The sequence below is a fragment of the Manacus vitellinus genome, unplaced genomic scaffold, assembly GCF_001715985.3.
Source record: "Manacus vitellinus isolate BGI_N305 unplaced genomic scaffold, ASM171598v3 scaffold_30_pilon, whole genome shotgun sequence".
Classification (NCBI taxonomy): Eukaryota; Metazoa; Chordata; class Aves; order Passeriformes; family Pipridae; genus Manacus; species Manacus vitellinus.
The window spans coordinates 7506970-7531988 of record NW_021940291.1 but is presented as its reverse complement, the minus strand read 5'-3'; the positions used below and the strand labels follow the sequence as shown (position 1 = coordinate 7531988).

Sequence of the window (25019 nt, the reverse complement as noted above, 5' to 3'; positions counted from 1 at the left end):
GTGCTTTTAGGCAAACTCTATCTTCAGTAAGCACTGGCAGCATCTTAATCCCTTTAGTATGGCTCTGATACACTGATCACCAAAATCTAGGGCAGGCCTCTGAAGTAGCTGGGTCAGGCTCTAATACTCCTTTAGATCATAATCCTGCAAAGATTTAACATTTACAAATAACTTTATCATGTGAGTGGTTAAATGGGATGTTGGAGGGCCAGGGTCAGAACTGGAACATTCCAACTTTGGTTATATCTATCGAGGATACAACAGAAACAAGAAAAGAGTTAGGGTGGCTGCTCAGAGAACCTGATTCTTGGGAACATGCAGCACTTCAGTACTTAGATATCAGCTTAAATTCATCCATAACTATTCAGTCCTATCAGCTTCAAAGGATTTTAATCAGCATTCAAAACTAAGTACATCTGCAAAAGATAGGGACTGGGCTGTAGCAGTTTCTTCTGACACAAATATTCTGCACTCTGCTGTGACCCAATGCCTATTTTAGTGTTTTTCCCCTTTCGTTTCTAAGCCTCCTTTTTGAACCTTCATCCTCCAAACAGGATACCTTCCTGGATATCTCTGCATGCAAATGCTGTGAGGCTTTTACCTGTAACAACCATCAAGATAATGCCAGAAATAGGAGACCTGAAAGAGAGAAGCTACTCTTTAATTTAAAAGCTGGGCAATGAGTGTTTACAGCCCTCAGTTGAGCTAGGCCACCCTGCCCTTGCCACCTCAAAAATTCTGGCTGTGGATTTGGCCTCTTACCTTCTGTATAAACCACTGAAATTTTAATTTAAGGGAAAATAGTTGCATTTATTGAGAAGTTTTGTATTATTTTGCCAGAGAGAGATGAAACCGAGAAGAAAAAGGTGCCCAAACAAAATATATTCTAAAACATCTGGCAGATTATGGATGTGTCAGTTGGGAAGTATTTTCTTGGTCACTGCTAGGTTTCATATTGGATTATTAAGAAAAGATTATCTAATTTTCCATGAGCAATCTGCTGCAGCCCTGCTGTGTTTAGCTTGGTGTTTGTCACTAGAAAGCCTCTGCCCTCTTGTTTACACATCTTCTCTCACGGAGAGAAAATCATATAATATTTTAGCAATAAACACTCACAGAAAAATGCAAAGTATTCTGGAAATAAAAGAGGAGGAAAATAACTACTTGAACCTGGAATCTGGTTTGTTCAATTTATATATGAAGTATGGGTGCCAGTTATATTTTTTAGTTTTTCATTATAAAAAAAATAAGACCGGGGGAGGGAAAAAACCAAACAAACAAAAACACAACAAAACCCCACACCCAACAGTGACTACTGTCAGTTTTGTAGATCAGTGTACTATTAAGATTCTCACTGGAAGAAAAACTGGGCAAGATGACTGGTAAGTTCATAAATTCCTGCCTATCTAAAAATTATGCATAAGTGTTCAAATACTGCACAGTGCAGTATTACACACATAAAGGAACAAACTTTAGCAAGCTATCAAGAATCTAACTTTGTGCAAAACAAATCCATCTATTTTATAAATCACATGTAAAACGTGCTTGCCCTGGTGATAAAAACATTTGGTACGAATGCTTCTTTAGAAGTTACCACTTCCTGTTATCCTTCTTAGTTCATTACTAACAGTTGTGTAATGGGTCAAACCTTTTTTTATAGGCTGCAGTGATATGACACTTGTAAAACTGAGGTTATGAAATGAAAACTATTTTACAACGGCACGACCCTGCTCCCACAGCAAACTCACAGCTAAATATGTCCTCTGTGTTTGTATATTGATTTCACTCCTGACAAACAAGTAGAAGTCCCCCTCTGTCATTACTGGATGTTTGCTGTAATATTCAAGGTTTTGAACAAACCCTTAAAGTCTTGAAAAGCTGCACAAGTCAGAAATATAGTAGCAGCTAAATGCAGAAAATGTCTAGATGACATTGTTAGAGTTCATCTAGATCCCATATGTGGTTAAATCCTTGCAGACTGAAGGCCTATGGTAATCCTTTTCCAATGTTACAAACAGGTTTCTAAAATTTAGTTTGGACAAAAGAAAAATCAAGGAACTAGTTAAAGTAACTTGCTATACTTTCTGCCTGAAGAGTCAAAGGAGATGCTACCATCATTTACTACAAAAACCACTGTGTTAATTAGATTAGAACTGGAAATTTGAATGATGAGTTACTTGTTTAAAATAAAAGTGACAGGGTACAAAAATAGGTTGCTACTTCCAAGGCACAGAACAGCCTGGGAGAAAAAAAAACACATCCAAGCAAAACTATGAAAATTGGGGGGGTGTTTTACAATTCTATATCTAAAAGCAAATTTCACCTTATAAGAGTTATACAAATCCTATTTTTTCTAGTTATTCTTTAAAATACAATGTTCAGTATAAGAGTTTCCCAGGAATTAAAGGCCACACCTACTTCATAGCTCAGATATTCCTGGTTTAGAAAAACTCATAAGCAGAAGATTGTCTGATCAGCCCATAAAACAGATTTAATTTTTATAGTAATTGGCTAAATTATTAGTCACATTTCTGGATATGATGAAAACTACCATGTGCCTAAGACAACACAGTCAGTAAGTGTGAATGAATAGTCACTGAATTCCTAATCCAAAATTTTCCACTAATCCTGTCATGTTGCTTGTCTGCTAATAAACAACAAACAACTGTGTATGAAATATCACTGATCTCCAAGCATTCTAAAATCGTGGCTCAGGGCCCCTAGTCTGAAGTTTTCTCACAATGAATATGCTTGTAATTTGCATTTCACATAAAACTGAGCACGTTGTTAAGTGTTTTTTGGCAACCACAACAGCTTGATATGTAAGTTATTTTCATGTTTATTGTAAGGCAAAAAATCCAGAAGCTGCAGCTCCACAAAAAACCCACCAAAAATCGTGACACTTATGATACTCTTAAATCCAGTGATGAGACATATGAAAAAAAGAAGTGATACAAGATGTTTAAAAAGCTGCTTATTTGGTTTCAGCATGACATATCAAATAGACCTATCCAACAATTTTAGCATGTATGATAAAAGGGCTCTTTTATCAAAAGGAATTAAGGCAAGACAGGCAGGCTGAGAAACAGAGTCCTGGGACATCAAAAGGAAAAAGGAAACAATTCACTTGCCTTCAGGAAAAGGAAAACCTCATTTAACTAAACAGCCAGGAGAAAAGGCAGCATGTACACAGCTTGAGAAGTTCCATCAGTGGCACAATTTACCCTCTTGATTCCATCAAGAGGTGAATGAGTGCACACACACACGAGGGCAAGCAGCTACATTCTGTTCTTTGTTGCAGTCACGCAGCCCCGCGTGAGCAACCAGAGCTTAACCAGAGACTCCTATTTTACCTCTCTGGGTGTCCATTATGTGGATGTAAAAGATGGCAGTGCTTGTCCCATATTTCTTCCGCTGCTGCATCATCTCAGGCCATTCTTGTGAGACAGATTCAAGGCACTGTGAAGACAAGAACAAGTGATACCCCCCCACACACGCACTTCCCTGAAGGAATGTTGTAAAGGTGAGCTGTAAGTGCTCAGCCAGCAGGGACAGGCTGCAGTCCAGCCCCGTGCTCACACGTAGCCTCCCATTCACTACAGCAGGATTTCACAAGGGCAACTGGGGCAGAGTGCAGCCACTGTGTTTCAAAACATTTGCAGAATGTTTGGATATAATTCTTTGAGGAGGATTTAATTTTCTTAATGAGTCTGAGTAAAATCATTAGCTGCCACAGTTGCACAGGGAATACTTCAGGAGATTTCACGAGGCATAATTCAGCAGAGCAAAACAACACAAAGTCATACTTGTTGAACACACTATCTCAGAACAGAGCAGGCTGTTCCTCTAATATTTCTCCCACACAGTGTATTTTTAAAACACTGAACAAACCAACCACACAGATTGATTTTACCGTACCAGAAATTTTTTCTTGACAATATAATTAATACTGCTTCTCATATCATGATTTTATAATAAACACTCATATTGTAGTGTCTTCATCCCTGAAACCAAATTAAAGCATTCTTTTGATAAATGGAAAAGTAGAAATCTTAAGCAGATGCCTTTGGAACCAGGTCCTTCTCAGTGTTCATTCATCATATAACATTTATTTACTTTCTTTTAGTGGCCAAAGTTCTGAATACTATTCTCTGGGAAATGACTGCCATGGTGCCTGGATGAACTGTACTGGCCACGAGTCCAGCAGTTCTGGAGTCCAAGTGAGGGAAGCATGACTTGGTTGCGTCATTCTCCACATCTCCCTCCGCCTGACTCACCTTTCTGACACTTTCCCCACCCTGACTGGCCACATTCACACTTGCCACCTGCTCAGCCTATCTCAGCAAAACCCGCGGCTTGTGCAAGCAACAGTCTGTTCCAATCTTTCAGCGGGAAGCAAGAGGCCCATGGGAACAGTGGGCACCCTCCAGAACGGGGCAAAACACTTTCCAAAATAACCATATGTATGACCTGTTGTAAAAACTGGCCCTCCTGGGGTTTATTCCTCACTGCCTCTGCCTGCCAGCAAAGAACATGACCCTTTCAAAGCAGCACCGACTCACGTGGCAGGGAGCCATAGGAAAGGTAGCACTTCAGGCCAGCACTCCCTTTCCCCTGCTTTAACCTTCATAATCAAATATCAAAAAGAATGAAAACAATCTGTGGCTGCAGCTGATGGTGCATTACATTTTCTGTTCTCACCAGCACATTTTATAGGTCACCGTTTGGCCAAGGAAACATAACACGGTGTTCCTTCGCCTCCTCCCCCTTGCCTCCCTTTTCAAATTTGAAAACAGGTATCTTCTTCCAAGCTAAATACTTTTAACTACTGAACTTCACAGAAAAAGAAGGTCACAAGCTGACTCATCAACAGCCTTAATAAATGTACTAAAGATCCCAAATAGGACATCAGATCACATAAGTTATAAATGCCAGGTACAGAGATAACTCACCCCCCAGGAGAACAGGTGTATGTATTTTTAAGGTTTACCATGATTTATGAAGCAATAAACATATTACTCCATGCCAAAATGTCCTGGGCCTGATATTCCCCTGCTTATGTAGGGGAATATAGATGTACATCTATGTACATCTTCTACAGATCATGCACAGTATGAGCTTTCAAATAAATCAGAGCATATCCCTTGGTGTGAGGCATAAACACACAACAGTTGACTTTTAGAAGCTGACCTGCTAAGTTCACTGAGAGTGAGGACACTTGCTAAAAACAGCCTAAGCCTTTATCCAAACAATTTGTATTCCAAGCCTTCAAAATACAGAAAAAAACGTCCTTTGTAGTTACTATTTGGCACCACCAGCTGGATGCTCTAAGGAACTAAAATAGGGATTTTTACTGCTTAAAACTGGAAATACCAGCAGCGTAATCTTGTGGTTTGTGGTCCTGTGCACTATTTTGTCTTGCTGGTAAAGTGTCTGTTGTAAATACCTGGTACCTTCTGACAAGGAGGGACCTGCTGACTCTCATTTGTGTCGAGCAGTCGTGTGGTGGGTTGGCTCTGGCTGGACACGAGGTACCCACAAAAGCCACTCCATCACTCCCCTCTTCAGCTGGACAGGGGACAGAAAATACAATGAAAGGTCATGGGTTGAGATAAGGACAGGGAGAGATTACTCACCAGTTACTGTCATGGGCAAAACAGACTTGGCTTAGGGAAAAATAATTTAATTTATTTCCGATCAAATCAGAGTAGGATAATGAGAAATAAAACCCAAATCTTAAAATACCTTTTTCCCAACCCTACCTCTACCCAGGCTTAAATTTATTCCCAATTTCTCTTTCTCCTTCCCCGAGTGGCACAGGGGGATGGGGAATTTGGGCAGTGGTCAGTTCATCACACCTTGTTCTCTCCTCCTCAGGGGGAGGACTCCTTACACTCTTTCCCTGCTCCCGATGTGGGGTCCCTCCCACAGGAGACAATTTTCCATGAACTTCTCCAATGTGAGTCCTTCCCAAGGGCTGCATTTCTTCGTGAGCTGCTTCAGCAGGGGTCCCTTTCACAGGGTGTAGTCCTTCCAGAACAGCCTGCTCCAGCATGGGATTCCCATGGGATTCCACCCTCCCTTGGGCAGTCACCTGCTCTGGTATGGGGTCACCCCTGGGCTGCTGGAGCGTGGCTGCCTCACCATGGTCTGCACCACAGGCTGCAGGGGAATCTCTGCTTCAGAGCCCGGAGCACCCCCCCCCTCTCCTTCTTCACTGACTTTGGTGTCTGCAGGGCTGTTCCTCTCACATATTCTCACTCCTCTCTCCAGCTGCAATTGCTGTTGCTCTGCTTTTTTCCCCCCTTCTTAAATACATTATCCCAGAGGTGCTACCACCATTGCTGATGGGCTCGGCCTCAGCCAGCAGCAGGTCCATCCTGGAGCTGGCTGGCATTGGCTATACTGGACATGGAGCAAACTTCTAGCAGCTTCTGACAGGAGCCACCCCTGCAGCTCCCCCACTACCAAAACCTTGCCAGGCAAACCTAATACAAGCAGTCAAGTGAAACTGGAAACACCAAGGTCTGCCCATCTGTACCTTGTGTGCCTCTGGTGAGCTCTCATGCCGAGTGGATGCAACATATACCAGGGTCCCACATGGAAGGGGATTGTCCATTTCACCTGCCTCCTCATCCCTATGGATGCAGGAGTTAGTGCAAAGGAAGCTTGGTCTCATTCCTCCTGGCCATACCAGTAGCAGGTTCTGGGCAAGCAGCCAAGCCCTGTGTGGGGCAGATGCCCCAGTGCTGAGATTGGTTCGCTTGGGCAGATCACTATAGCATGTGGTTGTTTCCTGCTGGGCTGTTTCTGATGTCTGAGTTAGCAGAGAAGTGATAAGAGTAATCTGGAAAGCAAGGGAAATAGTATTAGAAATCTACATATCACCTCATATGTTTTGCAATGCCCATCCTACTTTACCTGGAGTCTATGACAAACTTGCACTTTGTTGCTGTCACAAATTCTTGGCATGTATCACTCCTTAGGAGGAGTACACAATATGAGCAAAGTGGGAGCAAACCATGTAATTCCATTTTTTTCTGGTAACAGGATATACTAGAAGTGTGTAAGCCAAGAGTTGCACAAACATCAGCCCTTAATGCAGAGCAGTGCAAACATATCAATCGCCCAGCAGTGTTCTGCTGCCCTTATCTCTTTGCCAGGGGTGATGAATGCCATGAAAGGAAATAAAAATGACCTCCTGCAGATTCTGAACAGGTGTGGTGGTGGCAGGAGATTGTATCTCTTCTCCCAGTCCTGGAGGCAAAACTCCTGCATACAAACCGTCCATTTTGTTTGAAACTGGATATTCCTCTCTACGTAAAAGACAAGTGGTTCTGCTGCAAGCGCAGGAGGAGAAGGGTGAGCAACTGCATGAGATACAAAGTTTTATGTCCAGTGAGCTCAAAGGCATCATCTGTCCCCCCAACAACTTTTGGTCTGAGCAGAGTCGGCCCCTGAAGTTTTCAAGAATCATTTCCCCTCCTCAGACTGAGTTCCTGTGCGATGCATGGCAGACATACAGAGTCCAGCCCTGAGGAAACAGGTCAAGTGGCACGGTGACAAGGACTGAGGATGGAAAAGGATTAGAGAGGCTGAGTCAGTCATAATAAGCAATGATTAACTTCAGGGTTCTCTGCTTTTGGCATTCAGATCATGTAAAATCATGGCATTACTTCAGTGCCAGTCAGCCCCACGTCTGGGCCCTTCCCTTCCAAACAGGCACCCCAGACAAGATGGATCAAACCAGCAGAGTAAAAAGCAGAAGCTGAAAATGCATGAGAGGTATTCACAATAACTTCTGCTTCAATGGAAACATTGCTGTAGCTGTAAACAAATAAACTATAAAATTTGGCACAAGAGGGGCCCAGGACTGGAATAGCAGGAATGTTGCAGATCAAGATTAATGTGCCTTGGCAGAGCTACACGGAGAAACATGCATGGCACCTGTCCCCACGGTGCCTGCCTGGAGCTGGTAACGTTAATCTCCTGGTTTCATAACCACAGCACTCAAACCTACACCTTAAAACAATACCTTGTAGATTGCAATGTAAACTATTTTGAGGGAAATTTTGCTGAAAAGAAAAAAAAACATGCATACATGGGACAAGCCAGCTGAATCAGAAAGTAAAATGCCTCTATAAATGTGTTTGTAGAGAAAGAGTGTTACCTATTCTTAGGAATATATACATGGGTATGTGTGTGTAAAACTATGTATGTTCTGTTTGTTGATAATAAGATAAGCATTAAAAGGTGTGACAAGAAAGATGAGGACTTTTTACAATTCCAGCCACCTGATGTGCTGCTCAGTTCCTCTCAGGAAACCTTCTCAACTTCTGCCTAAATTCCCAGAGTGTGCTGCAGCCTGGATTTGTGGCAGAAATTCCCAGCCTGGATGGGAGGCTGGAGAATCTGAAGCCTTGCTGTCAAATATCAGTGATAGGTGTCTGATTAGTTAGATGTCATTATATTATTCAACCATCCTTAAATAGCTATTACACCATTGCAGTCACTAATCCTTTCTGAGAAAGACAAGTAAGAAAGCATTAATTGGGTGACCATTACATGTGTACTGTACTTTCTTTAGGACTGAATGTACTGCAGGCTTTGCTATGCTGTATTCCTTCCTGAAATATTCCTCACTAAGCCCTAGCCCTATTAATGTCAAAACTCCTACTAATTTTAGTGGGTCTAGGAACAAACTTTTTTTTTTCCATCAGCTAAGAACAACTCCTTCAAAAGAAAGGAAAGATAATAGATACAGGGTTTTGTAGCCATGTCTCACATTAGGATAATACTGTATTTTGACTTTGCTCTCACATAATTTGTCTTGAAGACAGTAGCAACTATTTACAAACATACCAGTTCTCAAACCCTAATAAACTCTTTCTTCTTATGTAAAACATGTTCTGAGAAAAGTAATACCTCTAATTGTGGAGAGGGTGTGACAAGTCTGAAAACTTTTCAGTGTTTTTCATTTCTTTAAAAACTCATTCAGAAAATTTCTGGACAAACCATCAGAGATATTTTAGCTTTTTTTATGCATAATGGACTCAGCATACTCTGTAGTGAGAAAAGCAGAGCAGTCCACCATTGAAAGTCCACATAAAAATATTGTATGTTGTTCGAAATACCCAGGTAAGATTGGAAATAATTTCACAGATAGTAGAAGGTCCCTACTTTTGCTGTTTTCCTTCAAGAAAATAATAGATGTTCAACTGCTACAAGAACAGTGGACAGGCAGTGTCCTGGTATGCCAGAGGAGCGTCCTCGGCCCAGTGACACCCACTAGATGGGGATATTTCCACAGGACACTCCTGGCCTTTCAAGCAGTGTTCAGTGCACCACGAGTGCACAAACACCAGCTCATATTCACAGTTTAGATCTCCAGTCTTGGACCAGATCAGAGTTAATTTGTTATAAATACTAATTCAGAGCAGTAACAGGCAGTTTGGGGCAGCCTGGGGAGATTTTCTCTTTAAAGAGCAGCTGATCTAAATTATTTTTTTGCTTGAGAAAGAACAGATGAGTATGTGCCTGTGTGCACACACACACACACACAAACACATGCTCACATAGATGTATCAAAAGGTCTAAATGGAGCACAGATCCTACTGCTTCTTAGTTGGATTAAGTGCTTCAACAGCCTTTAAAAGTTAGGCAACTGAGACGTGCAAGACTTGGGGCACAGTCAAATTTTTAAATGGTCTTATGTGTTTGGTATTAGTTAAACTCAGCTATAAATTTTAAAAATACTTCAGGATTGCTTGAACAAAATTTTATTTTGTTCATGTGTGTGCTTATGTGTATGTGACATACAAAACACTGCATGACAAGTGAGGGACATCTAGTGTATTAAGCAGTCCCTGATTACAATGAAAAGGGCAAAAGAATGTGTTAATTTTTTTTGCTTCTTGTAATTTCCATGATCTGATTTTACAGGACTCCTTGGTAAAAACTACAGAGATAAGTTAGAATAGTGATTAACCAGCCACTAGAAGCATGGCTTTTCCTATCTGGTACTCTGAGTTCTTTGAAAAGCAAAATTTAAATCTTACATGGCTCATTTTCTCCTCTACATATTCAGGCAAGGCTGATTGGACTCTGTGTAAGATCCTTTTCTGCATCTCAGTATTTTTCAGTCTGTAAGAATCTGGTTAGTACTTTCTATGCAATGGAGTCCACAAAGAATAAGGCCTACATGGAAAAGTCTCTTATTCTAAGAATAAGAAACTACAGAAATGCTGAGCTTTATGAGGTCCTTTTTTATTTATAGGTGCTAACATCAGAACTGGAAATATCCCTTATTTTCACTCTATATTTCACACATTTTGTGAGCTTTGGGGGATCTGATAGATCACTTTCTGTATGCAAGATTCATAGAATGATTTAGGTTGGAAAAGACCTCTAAGATTACTGAGTCCAACCAGTAACCCAGCGCTGCCAAATCCCACTAAACCCTGTCTTTAAGTGCCATATCTCCATATCTTCTAAATACCTCCAGGGATGATGATTCCACCATTTCCCTGAGTGGCCTGACCACCCTTTCAGTGAAGAAATGTGTCCTATTATCCAACCTAAACCTCCCCTGCTGCCACTTGAGGCCATTTCCTCTCATCCTGTCAGTTGTTACTTAGGAGGGGAGACAGACCCTCTCACTACAGCCTCCTTTCATGGAGCTGTAGAGACTGGTAAGGCCTCCCCTGAGCCTCCTTTTCTCCACAGTCATGATTTTGAAAGATTTCTGCCTTCTTTCACCAGGATTCCATCTGTGCCCTCTCTGCCTCTCTACCTCTCTGTGTTCCTAATGTGTCATACCCAAAATTACCGAAGAACAGTTTTTTTGGTAATTTTTAAGGTCACTTATGGTCTTTCCATGCACCTCAGGGAAACCAGGTCCTGTATGAACTCCACAGGTCCTGTGTGAACCTCATACACTCCACAGCACAAAACAGATTCCAGAGACCTGGGAAATCATCACACATTCCACTGAGCTGAATCACTGTATAAATGTTATCTTTGTTAACTATTTATTCCCTTACCCTTACAAGCTGGATAAGGGCACAGGAACCCACACCTCGCTATCAACAGGGACACACTGCCCTTTTTTTGGTTTTTTGGCTCACCTCTTTTTCATTGCACTGATAACTGTGGATTTTTGCCAGCTGTAAGTAGTTCTTGGCTGGCATTGGAGAAAGAACTTGGCTGGTGGCTGGGAAAAGTGTGTAGGGATGATCTACCAGAACAAACTAACTCCTTAGTCTCTGCTGTATTTCTTTGACACAGCTAGCTTTCCTTTAAATGTTGGGTGCTATTCAAATTCTCTGAAGTGCCTTCCTTTGCCCCAGTCTTAATTTATTTATTAAGAAGCATTTCAAATGGCAAGCTAAAGGCATGCTTTAAACTAGAGTGTGTAACATATGGAAAAAAACAACTTACAACCCCATCTCCTTACTTGTATACACCATGAGTAAGAAAACTGACAATGTATCCACAGCCTGCAGCTTTTGTGAAATAAGCCATCAATCATTAGTCAGTGCAAGTTTAATTCTGGACAACTTTCCAGCATCAGTGGAACTGCCAGAAAACATTTTCCAAGACAAGCTAAATAGAATTTTTATAATAATGAGGCAAGGTGCTCTTTGTAGCATCCTGTTTTCAAACAAGTGTTTGCCCAGTTGTTTTGTTTTTGGTTTTTTTTTTTCACCAGCAAATTGCTGCTTCTTCAAACTGTAACATCCCATTAACTTAAAAAACCTAGTGTATTCCAAGTGTTGTGGGGAGCATCTTATGTCTCCGTTTGAGCACACACTATTGCAGAAAACAAACAGAAACTCTGTTTTAAAAGCTTTTCTTGATACTTACATGTTCTTTAAAAAAAAACCCAAACAACTAAAATAACTTCGTGCATTTGCAGTGCTGAGGTCCTTTCTCAAATATGTAGAGTGAAGTAGGTAGAAAGTACGAGATATAAACAACAAAAGAGAACATTATAATCACAGGAAAAAAGGGTTAGGAGCGTGGGAGGGGCGGGGTGGCAGCACCAGGCACACAGTTCAGCAGCCTTTCCATTAAAGCAACGATGAGTACCTGTGCGTGGTGCAGACTCCCAGGTGCCGTGACGCCCTCTGAGACATGCTCAGGCATCAAGGAGCTCAGCCTTGCAGTTCAACAGAGGTTACAGAATCCCTCAGATTAAAAACCACTTTTGTTTTCCAGTCCTGTAGACCTGAGAAGAGAGTGATGCACAGGCAGTTGGGAGTCTAGCCCAAAGCAGCATGTGAATTATACAGTCGACGGTAAAGGCAGTAATTTTTAATGATTCATTTTTAACACTGTCATTTTCAACAAAATATTAGTCACTAGAAAATGCTTTTGTTACAGCTTTGTGGTGTTCTACACTGCAAACATGACCCTCTCTTATCTTTTTATAAAAATGCTACCAGTATCATGGTTTGTGTTGTTCAACGGCGAGTCTCATTTTCACAGTTCCTTATCACACAAGCACATCTTTGTGCTTCCCCATCATTCCCACCACAGGAGGGGAAACAATTTTAATCAAACACCCCAGAGCCTACAACTGTTTTGACTGTCATTTAAAAGCCAACCTCATCAGCTGAATAGCTATAGAGATACCTATCATATCAGACCCAGTTCTGACCCAGGCTGAGGTCCCAGAATGAGCTCAGAGTGCTCCAGGGATCAAGATTCAGCCTAACCCTCCTACCCTAATTTCAGAGTCATCTGTCCATGCCAGCCCTGAAAGGAAATCTCAGAAGAAACAAGAGGGAGGCTGTGACTGAAATCAGCATCAGGAGTTCGAATGTTGCTTAGTTTTCATGTCAACTTCAGAATATCTCAAATAAAGAACTAGATGCCTCATTAGGGGAGTGGTGTAGGCATGCTACACTAAAGTTATGGCTTCTAGTTTTATGGCATGCCTTTTGTGCCTAACCACACATCTAAATGGAGCAGCCAAGGTAAAGAAAGGAGAGTTTATTCTACACAAACACATATAGGAATGAGAGAACAGTCCGTGGAGACATCTCTATGCAGGAGCTGGCAAAAAAATATGGAATGGTCATTGCTAAAAAAATGAGAATGATTAAATATAACATAGCTGCAAAAGTAGATAACTTAGGGTGAAACCCTTTTCCTTCCACAACTGACACAGATGCACGTGCATGCAGAAAATACATACTAATCAACCAACTTCTGTGAATTATGCTGGAAAGAAACACATGCATCTTAAAAATTCATGAGAAAACCTGTGCTTTTCACAGTACATAATTTCACTGAAGTAAATTAAAACCTTGAGATGGATGGCTTATTAACCTATCTTTTGACCCAAATGATGGCAATACTGTGGCCTTCTGGGAAATGAGACATGAGATGTGCCTGTCCCTTGCTGTTTCTGTGTCACATGTACATCACAGGAGGGATATAGCATGAACAGAAATTGTGCTTTGCTTTTGCAGGACTTGACAGATCAATAACATTGTGGAAGTATTTATATGACTGGAGGCTTGGGAGCAGTCAATCAGAGATAAAAGAAAGGCTGCAGTCTTGTGAAGCAGAGAAGCTGAGGCATTAAATGTTTTATTCCAGCTAAGTAACAGTGACATCTCCCCAGTCAGTTCCTGGCCATGGTCTGCCTGCCTTTGGCTGTGTCAGTCTAGAAAAAAAGTGAAAACTCAACTCATAAATTGCAAGCCAGTTGCCTTGAAATACATAAGGATATAAAAACCATTATTGTAAATCAGAGCAAGATTCTTTGCATGCTCAGAGGACTTTTTGTTCTGATAAGGATAAAACAGAAGCTTCTTGCTGCAGCATTTGCTTTATTATTTGTTTTCCTTGAATAAGTACCTACAGCAAGATGTGTTTTTGTTACACAGATAAAATAGAATTATCAGGTGATATGGTCCAGATTAAAAGTTACCAAAACCCAACTAAATCAAACCTCTTTTTATTTGTTTCCACAGTTATGCCTCAGAGTAGAGATGCTTGCAAAAAAAAAGTTTTTAACACAAAATTGAATTAACTCAAGTTCCTATGAGATTTTGCCCTCACTGTTTCTACTGCACTGTAGAAATTTTTTTACTGCCATCTCTTTTATCTTGCAAGGCAAGAAAGTCATGTAAGAGTTTCAAAGCAATCCTGAATGTCCTTTGTTTTTCAGTCAAAAGCAGAAACCTGTCAAATTACTAATCACAGTGGGTAGCATACTAAAATCATTTGAAAACAATCAACAATTTACAGATTGATTAGTTGGAAAGAATTGGACTTAGACACCTTAAAATACATGCAGACTTTGGAATTGAATGTCTTTTCCATTATGAAATGGCATTAGAACTGAAGAGAATTATTTTACCTACACAGAACATAGGAAGGTATACATTTTGTTAAAATAAAAGCTATTAAGATTAAAATAGAGAAGGAAAATATGGCTTCAAAGTCTGATCTCAAATTCCCAGTGAGAGAAACTACAAGCTGACTTTTAGGCAAGTCTGAAACAGAAGGTCAGCTCTGGCTGATGTCAGCTGGGGTCTTCCCTGGGGACAGCCCTAACATGATGCTGAGGGAATAAACAGAGAGAATGGCACAGGGGTATTAGGGTGGGCACAACGAAGAAATCTTTGAAAGAAGATGATGGTCTGTCCCTCACTCAACCTGGCTCCTTAGTGCTAGGCACCTGTTTGACCACTGGGTGTGACCCAGAAAAATTCAGAAATCATGTGAAAACTGGCTTCTCCCACATTGCAGGCATTGCCCTAAAACACTTGTCTCCTAGCCCCATTTGCATACAAATCAAAGATCCTCAGCAGCTCACACACTCCACAAGGGACAAGGATATAACCTGCAGCCTGTTTGCTGAAAGATGTTCAAAGGTACTGGAATAAAAAGTATGTGCTTGGAAGACTAACTCATCTCCAAAAGCCAGAGAGGTCACATTATATGAAAATTGAATGGTTTCATAGGTGAAAAGAATCAGTAAATTGATTACTGGCACAGTAAAGGACTCACTCATCCTGGGCAAACCCTCGGTGCAATGAGTCCTTCCTTACCCTGTCTCTGCTCAGTTGTCTCACATCTACTCTGAACCCATTATCTCACCAGAGCAGGATCTAGAAAGTTACCACGACCTGCTTTGCTGCAGGCTCACAACCATGTTGATTCATTAGTTTATTTTAAATTATGATTGTCATATCAGTCGCTGATTGCCAGGCTGTGTCAGATACATCGTGTTCCCTCAGTCCTCCCAGATTCTCTCTGTGTTACTTTGAACAAATGGTAATTTCTTTTACCCATTCATTCATTTGGGGCAAATTATGGCTGTTTCTTCCTCTCTAGTGGTCTTTGTTAATACTTTCGAGAAGTTCTTGGTGAATTATAGTTTAAATCAGTATATTTTCTTCTTTCAATAATTCCCTTCTCTCTACAACTTGTACTTTCACTCCCAGTTGTTCCCTACAGCTAATGAACATGCTGCTTTTCAGCAGGCATTGTGATTCTATTGTTTTTTTCTTTGTTTAAAGCTTAGTCACATCACCAGTCTTTTTTTTTTATTCTTTCTGACAGCCTGTTTCTTAATGATAAATTTGGTGTTACGATGTAAACTTCTCCCAACTATTATTCTTTTTCCTGTGTTTGCATTCTATAAGATCAGCATCAGGAATATATCTTCAGGGCTTGCAGCTTCCTGGCAAGTCATATTTGCTGCTTGTAAAGCCTCTCCTTTTAGTGCTTATTTGTAGTTTCTGATGAGCAGTTTTAACTGTATTTTATGGTCCATGACAACCTCCGTGCTCCAGGAGGTCTTGTCTGGATTGCTTTCATGGTATCATTTGCTGTTTATTTTCACAGTTCCTGCAGCAATACAGTAGTTCTTGTTGGCATTGCTATCCTTATGCCACTCCTCTAGTAGATTTTATCTCTCTTTTGGGTCATTTAGGATGTCAGTGTCACCTAGATTTAATTTCATATAGCGCTGGCAGCTCCTGTTTCTAAAATGTGACCACAACAATTCACTCCACAGTAGCTCTCTGGCCTACTCATGCTCAAGTACTTCAAAATAATTTGCAAAGCAATGTACTTGCTGTAATTTTCATAGTTTGGTGATTGCCTCTGCCCCCAGATCATTTCTGATTATTAAATAACGTGGGATTCAGGCCTCCATCAAAAGTAGAATCCTCCCTTGTATTGAAGTACACAGAAGTATTTGATTTTTTAAAAATCAAGATGCTTATGAAAGCCTTTCCCTGTAAGTGACCCAGTTTCAATTCTGTTATTTTAGCAGGTTTATGTTTTTTATGTAAACAATACAAATTTAGTTTCAAAAGCTACAAAAGATACCACAGTCCATTACTTTAAATTTTTAAATATCCTGAATTTAGAATTAAACTGCTTAAAAATATTTTTTGTGCACAATTTTGTGTGAAAGCCCAAGAACAATAGCCCCAATAGACTGCACGTGATGTGAGGGATGTGCCATGATATTTTTTCCAAATGACATTCCATATGGATTATGAACTTCACCCGTCATATTTCAACAGGCATTTAAGCAAGCATCTTGCCTGAGTAATATTGGAAAAAAAATATTGGAAAAAAGCTGGGAAATAGCAGTGAAATACACAGTGAAGACAGCATGCTGTTCTGAGTTCTTTTATCTTCCCTCAGAAAGTACATTGCAGAATATTTCTGAGAGTGCTGCCAGCTCCTGCAATTATTTGTTGCTGGTTTTGCAAGGAACCAGTGATGGCAGAACTGATGCCCTCTCCCAAATGCCACTTCTTAGTGGAATCTCTCTCAGATGCCTCCCTTGCTTGGGCACGAGCAGCACCTGAGATGCTGCAGGAGGGAGGCAGGTCTCTCCAGGGCAGCAGCAAGTGGAGGGTGAGGAAGGAGGTGCAGGGAGGGACAGGGAGGGTATCTCCCAAATCTTAATAGTCTGTGAGAGGGCTACCAGGGTGCACCACCTTTTCCTTTCCCTATGTACTTCCTGTGTCCTCAAATGTAAGCGAGATCTTGAGTCCTGGGGGTAATTTCTCATCAGAGAAGGAAAACTGCAGGAGAAATTAAGTGAACTAGTGTTTCCACAGAGGAATCCTTGTTTTGTTGACTTCAACAACAACCTTGAGAAGCAGATGATGTGGGGAAATAGTGTGCTAAAGTAAAACAACATACTAGTGAAAACAATGGATTGTATAAGGATTCACAAACTCAAGAAAGGCAAGATGGAGGGGGCACCTACGTTTTCTTAATTAAATGCATTTCTTTGTTCCAAATCATTCAACGGCTCTTTCTTGTGTACTTTAACAAAGACCACATGCAAGTTAAATATCAGTGTAGCAATGACTTTGTGCTTGCACTAGCAATTTTGAAGATACACGGTCAGCTGAGAATCCTGGCTAGTCCTGGCTTGAGCAAATGGATTAGAGCATCTTTAATTTATGAATTTTAAAAGTCAGACCTTTCCGAATGAAGGATTCATGTGTTTTTGTAGCCTCGGGGAAGAAGCCAGCTGTAAATGGCTAACCTTTATTGTGGGATTTTTGTTCTCTTCTATTTAATACACAAACTTATTCACCATAACAACCACTAAAAACTGTGTGGCATGAAACAGCAAAAAAAAAAAAAAAAAAAAAGGCAGCAATACCCATCCTTGAAGGAATACTAATTCAAGCCACCTTCAATTCCACAATGGAAAGATGAACAAAATACCATAATTCAGAAGGGCAGGCAATTTTAAAACTGGAAATATTGGAGCTGTTCCTCTTATGTAGATATAAATAATGACAAATCTGCTAAAATCTGTAAAAGCACAAAGACCAATTTTAGCTTAAATTGTGTTCTGTCTTAATGAAATAAATAACGTGATGTTAGATACACATGCACGGGGGAAATACATTCATAACATATATTTAGAATAGGAAATGGGAAGTCAGAGTATACGAATGACTGACCTTCTTACAAGGTTTTATCACACTGTATGCATATTTTGAAATGACAGCAATACAGTTCTGTAATTCTCCTAATTTCATAAATGTTTATGGTACACGGCTAAACGCCATCCAGCATAACACTGACACAGCTGCACTAAAACTAGGAGGGAAGATCAGATTGCCTGTATGACTAGACAAAGACAACCTACTGGCCAGTGAGTCATCTACAAAATTGATGCTGCCAAACTGTGAACTTTGTGTGCACTTTGTCACTTCTTGCTTGCTCACCATTTTGAGGAAGGTTCGAGGAGCGATTTGTTGTGTGACCTTTGGGGGATTTCTTGATGCCTGGAATCTGCAAAGATCACAGTGGGTGACTGATATTTTCCTAACACCACTATTATCTTTGTGATAGCAGCAAGTGCAATTTATAGCATAAAAGTGGAGAAAACTTGCCAGTGTGTGATACACATTCTTGACCACGGGAAGAAAAAAAATTGTATCCTCATTGCACTGATTTTGGTTGGGGTTGAGTGAATTTTCTTCACAGCAGCTGGTATGGGGCTGTGTTTTGGATTTGTGCTGAACACAGGGTTGATAATATAGAGTTGTTTTGGTTACTGTTGAGCAGAGTAGTAACCCACAGAGCCAAGGCCTTTTCTGCTTCTCATACTGCCCTGATGGTGAGGAGGCTGTGGGGGTGCAGGGGAGGCTGGGAAGAGACACAGCCTGGACAGGTGACCCAAGGGATATTCCAGACCATTAGACATCATGCTCAGCATATAAAGCTGGGGGAAGAAGAAGGAAAAGGGGGACATTTGGAGTGATGGCACTTGTCTTCCTAAGTCACTGTTACTTGTGATGAAGCCCAGCTTTCCTGGATATGGCTGAACCTGCCTGCCCTTGGGAAGTGGGGAATTAATTCCTTGTTTTCCTGCTTTGCTTGTGCACATGGCTTTTGCTTTACCTATTAAACTGTGTTTATCTCAACCCACTTTTACCCTTCTGATTCTCTCCCCCATCCTGTGGGGGGAAAGTAAGAGAGCAGCTTTGTGGGGCTTGATTGCTGGCTGGAGTTAAACCACAACACTCATACACAACCAAAGCACTATTGCACATTAAATTTCCTATGTTTTGTTAAAAAAAACAGACAAGAGAACCAATTTTTCCTCAAATTAAATGTCTCTTTTTTTATGGTGTGTACAACAAAAGTTCTCCGTTTCTCACTGTGCATTTTGTTCATTCTTCTCCTGTGTCTTTTATTCCATGCAAGCACATTTGCTATTCTCATTCTCCTTTAAATTAGCTTCAGGTACTCTTTCCCCAGACATTTGCTTTTCTTAACTAGCTCTTTTGTTTCCCTGCTAAAGCTTCATTGTTTTGTCTACGAGACTTTCTTTCATACCATCACTCCCAAGCACTTTTTCCCTGCAGCTCTTCCTTCACAGTGCCTCTGCCTTCCCACAGAACTACCACTTCAATAAACATCTCTACTGCTGTAAATTCTCCCATATGAGCTCCTACTTACATTACTTCAACTCATTTAATCTATCAACTATCTGATCTATCAACTATCTAATTTATCCAGTCTTCAACTCATTTAATTTATTTGGTTACTTCTCCTGCATGCACCTTCTTCATGAAGGTACTTCTTCACCAGTTGGCCTAATTTTCACAGCACCTCTTTGCCCATTTCTTGATTCTTTTGTCCCAACTCTCATATATATTTTATGTTTGTCCATTGTACAATTGCTAGAAGCCAAACAGGAGAAATGGAGCTAGGAGAAAAGATCTGTACCAAGACTTAAAACATGCCTAATTTCACATTACAAAGAGCTGAAGCTAATAGGACTGGTCAGCAAGGGATACCATGAAACAGAATAAAAAATTTGACTCTAGGATGGCTTCTCTTTGCTCTCGTCACCTCCAAGGAAAATGAGACCTGCATCCCTGTGCTCTCCAGGCAATATGATTCAACAATGGCCTGGAAGGATCCCCTCTGATAAGGACAGAATGGCTTAATATTTGTTGATGCCCAGCCCTCTTGCTTTTTGGAACTAGTATCAACAAAGCTATCAACTATCTATCTGCTACAAACTGATTGATTAATTAATTTTGTATGAATCACTAAAAATCTTTTAACCACTTCTTAATGATCTGAAATACACTCTGAAAAAAGATCAGGAGGCAGACTTCTGAATTTCACTCCCAGTTTTCTTAATCACAAATTCTTAAAAGCATGAAATACGATGACAATCCTCATGAGAGTGTTTGAAGCTATGGACTATGTGTCAGCTGACATTCTCCTTCCTCCCCCAGAAAAACATCTGCACACTTCTGTAAATAGGATTTACATTTTCATTTATCAGACAATATTGCCCTTCCTGAATAGCTAGAAAAATCTGGCATGCAGAAGTTTTGAAGTGTGAATTGATTGTATAGAATCATTTAGGTTGGAAAAGACCTTTATCATCAGATCTGACCATTAACCCAGCACTGCCAAGTCCACCACTAAATCATGTCCTCTAGTGCCACACCTACACATCTGAATGCACATGGACAGTGTATTTGAGAAGCAAAAAGGTTCCCATCCACCGCCATGGACTTAGGCATTACAAATAGAAATAAATACTTTAATACTTTCTCATAACTTTCAGAGCCTTATTGCCACGTGACCTGATTTTTAAATGAAGGCAATGTCTTGGAGTGGCATTTAGAGTGTATGGAACTATGTGCTAGAGTACAGCCATTTGCCTGTGTGCTTATTTTTCAGTTGTGATTGAAGGAAAGAGTCCTTACCAGGCTTTGCAGTCTGTGTAAGTCAAAGCAAATTCAATGTGCTGTGTTTCTGTGGTCTGGAAAGCAGATACAGTTGAGAGGTTTCATCTAGTTTCTTGTTGTCACAAGTCTAATAACATCAGGTAGGTGACTCACTGCTCCATCTGCTGTGGTCATGAGTCACTGACACAATGCAAGGCACGCTGAAAAAAAAGGCATTGTTGATTAGTCAGGTCCTCCCCAGCCAGAACCTTGAGAACCTTAAAAGGAAAATACATCTATAAAGCAGTAAAAATGAGATCAAAGTCTGCTCATATTTCAAATATATAGCCGCTATCTTGCTAAATAATGTGCCATTAACACTGAACAGTGTTTGTATTTGCATAATTCTGTTTTTCCTGAGTAAAGTACAGCTGCCACATGATTACTGTGTTTGAAAAGACTGTCAAAGACAGACTGTGTGCTGATAGATCAATATTTCATGATTCTTCAGCATATGATAACTTAACTACCAGAAAATTTTACAATCATCCATGAGAAGGTCAAAAGGAGATAACAGAACTCCACTCTCAACTCTGTAGCTGTGAACAGAAAACTAATATAAATTCCTTTCTTCTTCAAGAAAACAAAAAAAAGCAAACCCCACATTTTTTCTGCAATGTGTTCAATAAAGGCCCACGTGGTGTTCACCTACACCTGAACATTACTCTGGTTCTGAGAAGGTGTGAAGATAAATACAATAACTGCTCATAATCAAATCTATGTGTGATACTTTTGTATTTTTTTAACAGGGTTTTACTACTTTATGATTTAATGAACCTGCAGAGCAAATTAAAATAAGCTAGAATGAGGCCAAGGTATTGACAAAAAGTATTAAATTAGAAATTTTTCTGGACCCATAATTCCAAGAAAATTCAGTCTCATTCAGTCAAGTTTCTCCCAAACATATGTGAGCATTTCAGTGTCCTTAACACCTATTTACTTGAGAAAGACCTGACAAAACTATGATCATTAACTGATTCTGCCCTAATTGCTTTGAAATGCCTAATTCTTTCCTAAATCTTCTCTAAGGCTCCCTAAGATGTCAGGTTGAGTTTAAAAATTTTATATATGTTTAACGTACAAAAATGGTCAGAAAGTTAAATACTGAGCTGACCCAGCAAAATAACTGTGGGTTTTTATACTTCAAGTTATTCAGTCCCAACATTTACAAGTTTCCATGCTGTAAAACCTCATGTGAGTAGAAAAACATTTTTACTACAGCTTAGAGCTTTATACGCCCAAGTAATCTGATACAACAAATTACCAGTAAAAAGAGTAGACAATCAATACTTTTACCACATCTTAATCTGTTTGGAGATCGTCTTTCCTGTGGAAAACCCCTGACTGATACTGTACTAATAAAGGAAATAACTTCACGAGGTAATTATACTTATTGCTGACATCCTAAACATCCTGGACTGACTCCAGCCATGTGGTACAGCCTCTGGGAGGGAATTCACAAGAACAGCTGAGACATATACAGCTTAAAATGGTATAAACTGCAAATTTAACTGGTGTTAATCCCCTCTCTTAACTCTGCTCTCCCTCTCTCATGCCCTCCTTCCCCCTTCAGCAAGGAATTGAGGCTTTCTGTTTCTGGTATTTTTGCCTGCTGGTGACAGATTTTTTTTCTTTGTTGTACAGATGTTTGATGTTGTTTATACTCACAGACTTCAGAAGGCTGCCTTTTCTTCTTGCATTATAGGTTGTATATTAGCCAGACATCTTGCTATTCTTTTTTTCTGCAGCTAACTAATTGATTGATTGTTCACAGCACAATTGTTGGAGAGGGAAGAGATCTCTATTAATTGATTGGTAAATGGACATGCAAAATAACAGATGTCTGAAACACAGAAAACAGAATATAATGTACTGCCTTTAAATGAATAAACAATGTGTGGGAAAAAAATAAATCAAAGATGCACAACTCCCTACCCTGCTGCTTTCAGGAACAATGGTCTTTTGTCTCAAAACTCATCCAACCAGAAGGTGGTTTTTATTCTCCAGAATCACTGATTCAGATGATGTCTGCCTTTGACAAGAGTTCATTCCCCATGATGGGGGGCCATCTTTGCCTCAAATCTGCCTTAAGTGTCTTGTATGGCTGCTGATCTAAGCCTTGAAAACTCTTTTTAGGTGATATCTCTGGAACATGCTTTTTCTAACTATGTGTATATTTGTTCTAAAATTATTCCAGCTCATCTTGTCTGAAGTCTAAGAATAAATTCTACCTTGGAAAAAAGATTATATGTGCTTCTGTGTAATGTACTGGGTTTTGTGCAATACATGCATTCAGGAAGAGATGCTTTTTAGCTATGTTGGTTTGTCTTGGAAAAAGATCATCTCCCTGGGTTGCACCTCAGCTATAAAAATTTGTTATAGTCCAAAACATATTCTCTGACATCTTTGACATAATATAATTTTAAACAAGACTTTGCTCCAGTCTAACATAATAACCTGCTATTCATGGTTAATCCCATGTCCCCAGCAGCATGCTTTTAAACAGAAGCAATATTTTCAATAGACATGACTTTCTTCCTGCTGTAAAAATACAGTAGAGAGATTACAGGGTTCTGTTAGATTAAATACAGATGAATTTTTACATTTTTTCTTTGTTGTTGTTGTTGTCACTGTTGCTTCAATCATAGAAGATAAAAATAATAGAACAAATGACCAGAAGAGGTGATCGATACTATAAACTCCTTCTGATCCTCAGTAATTCTCTTTAAAGATAGAGTGTAAGTCCCTCTGGAATATATGGGAATTTTCCCACTAGCCTCAGTGGGAGATAACCCAGGTTTAACATTCTCAGTATAAGTAATGAAACACTTATGCTGAAATAAATAAGTGCATAGCACCATACCCTCATGTATTTCAGTCTCTCAGTAGGGCTGATGAGCTGAGGCACGTCATGGGAGCACTGTGAACTAGATCTGTTTTGTGTTAACCTGATCACCTGACTCAACATATGAACGAGGCATGTCACCCCTGTGCCCCTGGCTGTCCTTGCAAATGCAATTATGGGTGCAGGGCACTTCAGCAGCTCTGGGGTGAAGTGCAATTCTAAGCAGGCACCCTAAGGGTTCCTGATGGTTCAGCTTAGAAGACATCATTTGTCTGCCCTGGCTATAATCATAGTCTGTCTAAAGCCTTGTGTGCACAAGAAAGTTGTTGTGAAGTAAACCAAGGTGACAGAGGAAAACCAGAAGAGTTATTCTGCACTGATTTCAGTTGCAGATCTTCCACTCTGGGATACAAGTGCATCCTCACCACTCAGCTCAGCCCCTGTCCGAAGAAAGCTCGCTCAAAGGAGCTAGAAAAACTGAGTTAAAATCCATCAAAACAGTCAGAATAACTGTGCTTGCATTGTAAGTTAACTGCACAGTACTTCTCCATGTTGAAAGATGAATTTAGTCTTGATTCAGTGCATCAATACTGAATAAAGTGTATGCTGCAGCATCTGGATAATTGGCCAAACAATGCATGAGTTCACATCCTGTCAGCCCTGTCAGTGTCACCACATTCACTATGGGAGAGTCTTGCCAAGCCAGGGTTTGGGACTGTGGCCCTTGTCTCACTGCAAGAAAGGGAGACTTCAGCTCTTTAGATCTACCTCTTCTAAACTACTCAGTCAATTAACATTTATATATGTTTGAATTGTTTGGAAAACTGGTTTGAGGCCCAAATTTACAAAGATATTACAAAGAAGTATCCAATTTCTAACCCATTTTCTTGGGAATCTGATGACCATATGCCTTTGGGAATGTGGGCCTCAAATAGTTTTTTTTTAATGTTTTCATTGTACCTGATCTAAACTTCAGTTACTCCTCAAAACTAAGAAAATTAACATTCTAAATGTTACTTAAGTGTCACCTGTAAATTGTGAATGTTATTAAGCTGATTTGAGGCAGTGGGTGAACTGGAAACCTAACCATAAAAACAGAGGTGGAAAAGAGGAGTATCTTGTCTAAACATTTCTCTGCCAGTAAAGGATTGTTCCATATGCCATACTTCCTACAATGTGATGGAACATAATTCAACTATTGAGTGATTCCAGGTAGCTACTATCATTCATTATTACTTAAATTGTGTAGTCCAAGAGTTGGCAGCTACAAAAAGAAAAATCAAACTACTGTACCAATACACTAAGTCTTAAGGTGTGTCCAGAACGAAACCTTCTGTGGCACTGAACAGAAGCCTGGTGTGCTGTGGTTGGGAGACTGAGGGAAGGGTTTCCCTCCGGGGACACAGGGG

General features: G+C 40.1%; 1 protein-coding gene and 1 long non-coding RNA gene across 3 annotated transcripts in view; both read right to left on the bottom strand.

Annotated features, from left to right (window-relative positions):
- The window catches only part of MICAL2 (microtubule associated monooxygenase, calponin and LIM domain containing 2), a 146954-nt gene extending 143518 nt beyond the window's left edge, over positions 1-3436 (bottom strand). For both annotated transcript variants that reach the window (XM_018076037.3, XM_018076038.3), the window contains exon 1: positions 3354-3436. The gene's annotated coding sequence lies outside the window, so the exon portion shown is untranslated. The remainder of the gene's footprint in view (positions 1-3353) is intronic.
- A 3351-nt stretch (positions 3437-6787) lies between these two features.
- On the bottom strand, positions 6788-20823 carry LOC108640286. Its single transcript, XR_001921064.1, has 4 exons — positions 20745-20823; positions 18234-18300; positions 12091-12229; positions 6788-6847 (listed from the first exon to the last, which is right to left on the bottom strand). It is a non-coding gene; the product is annotated as an uncharacterized LOC108640286 (long non-coding RNA).
- Positions 20824-25019: the final 4196 nt, after the last annotated feature.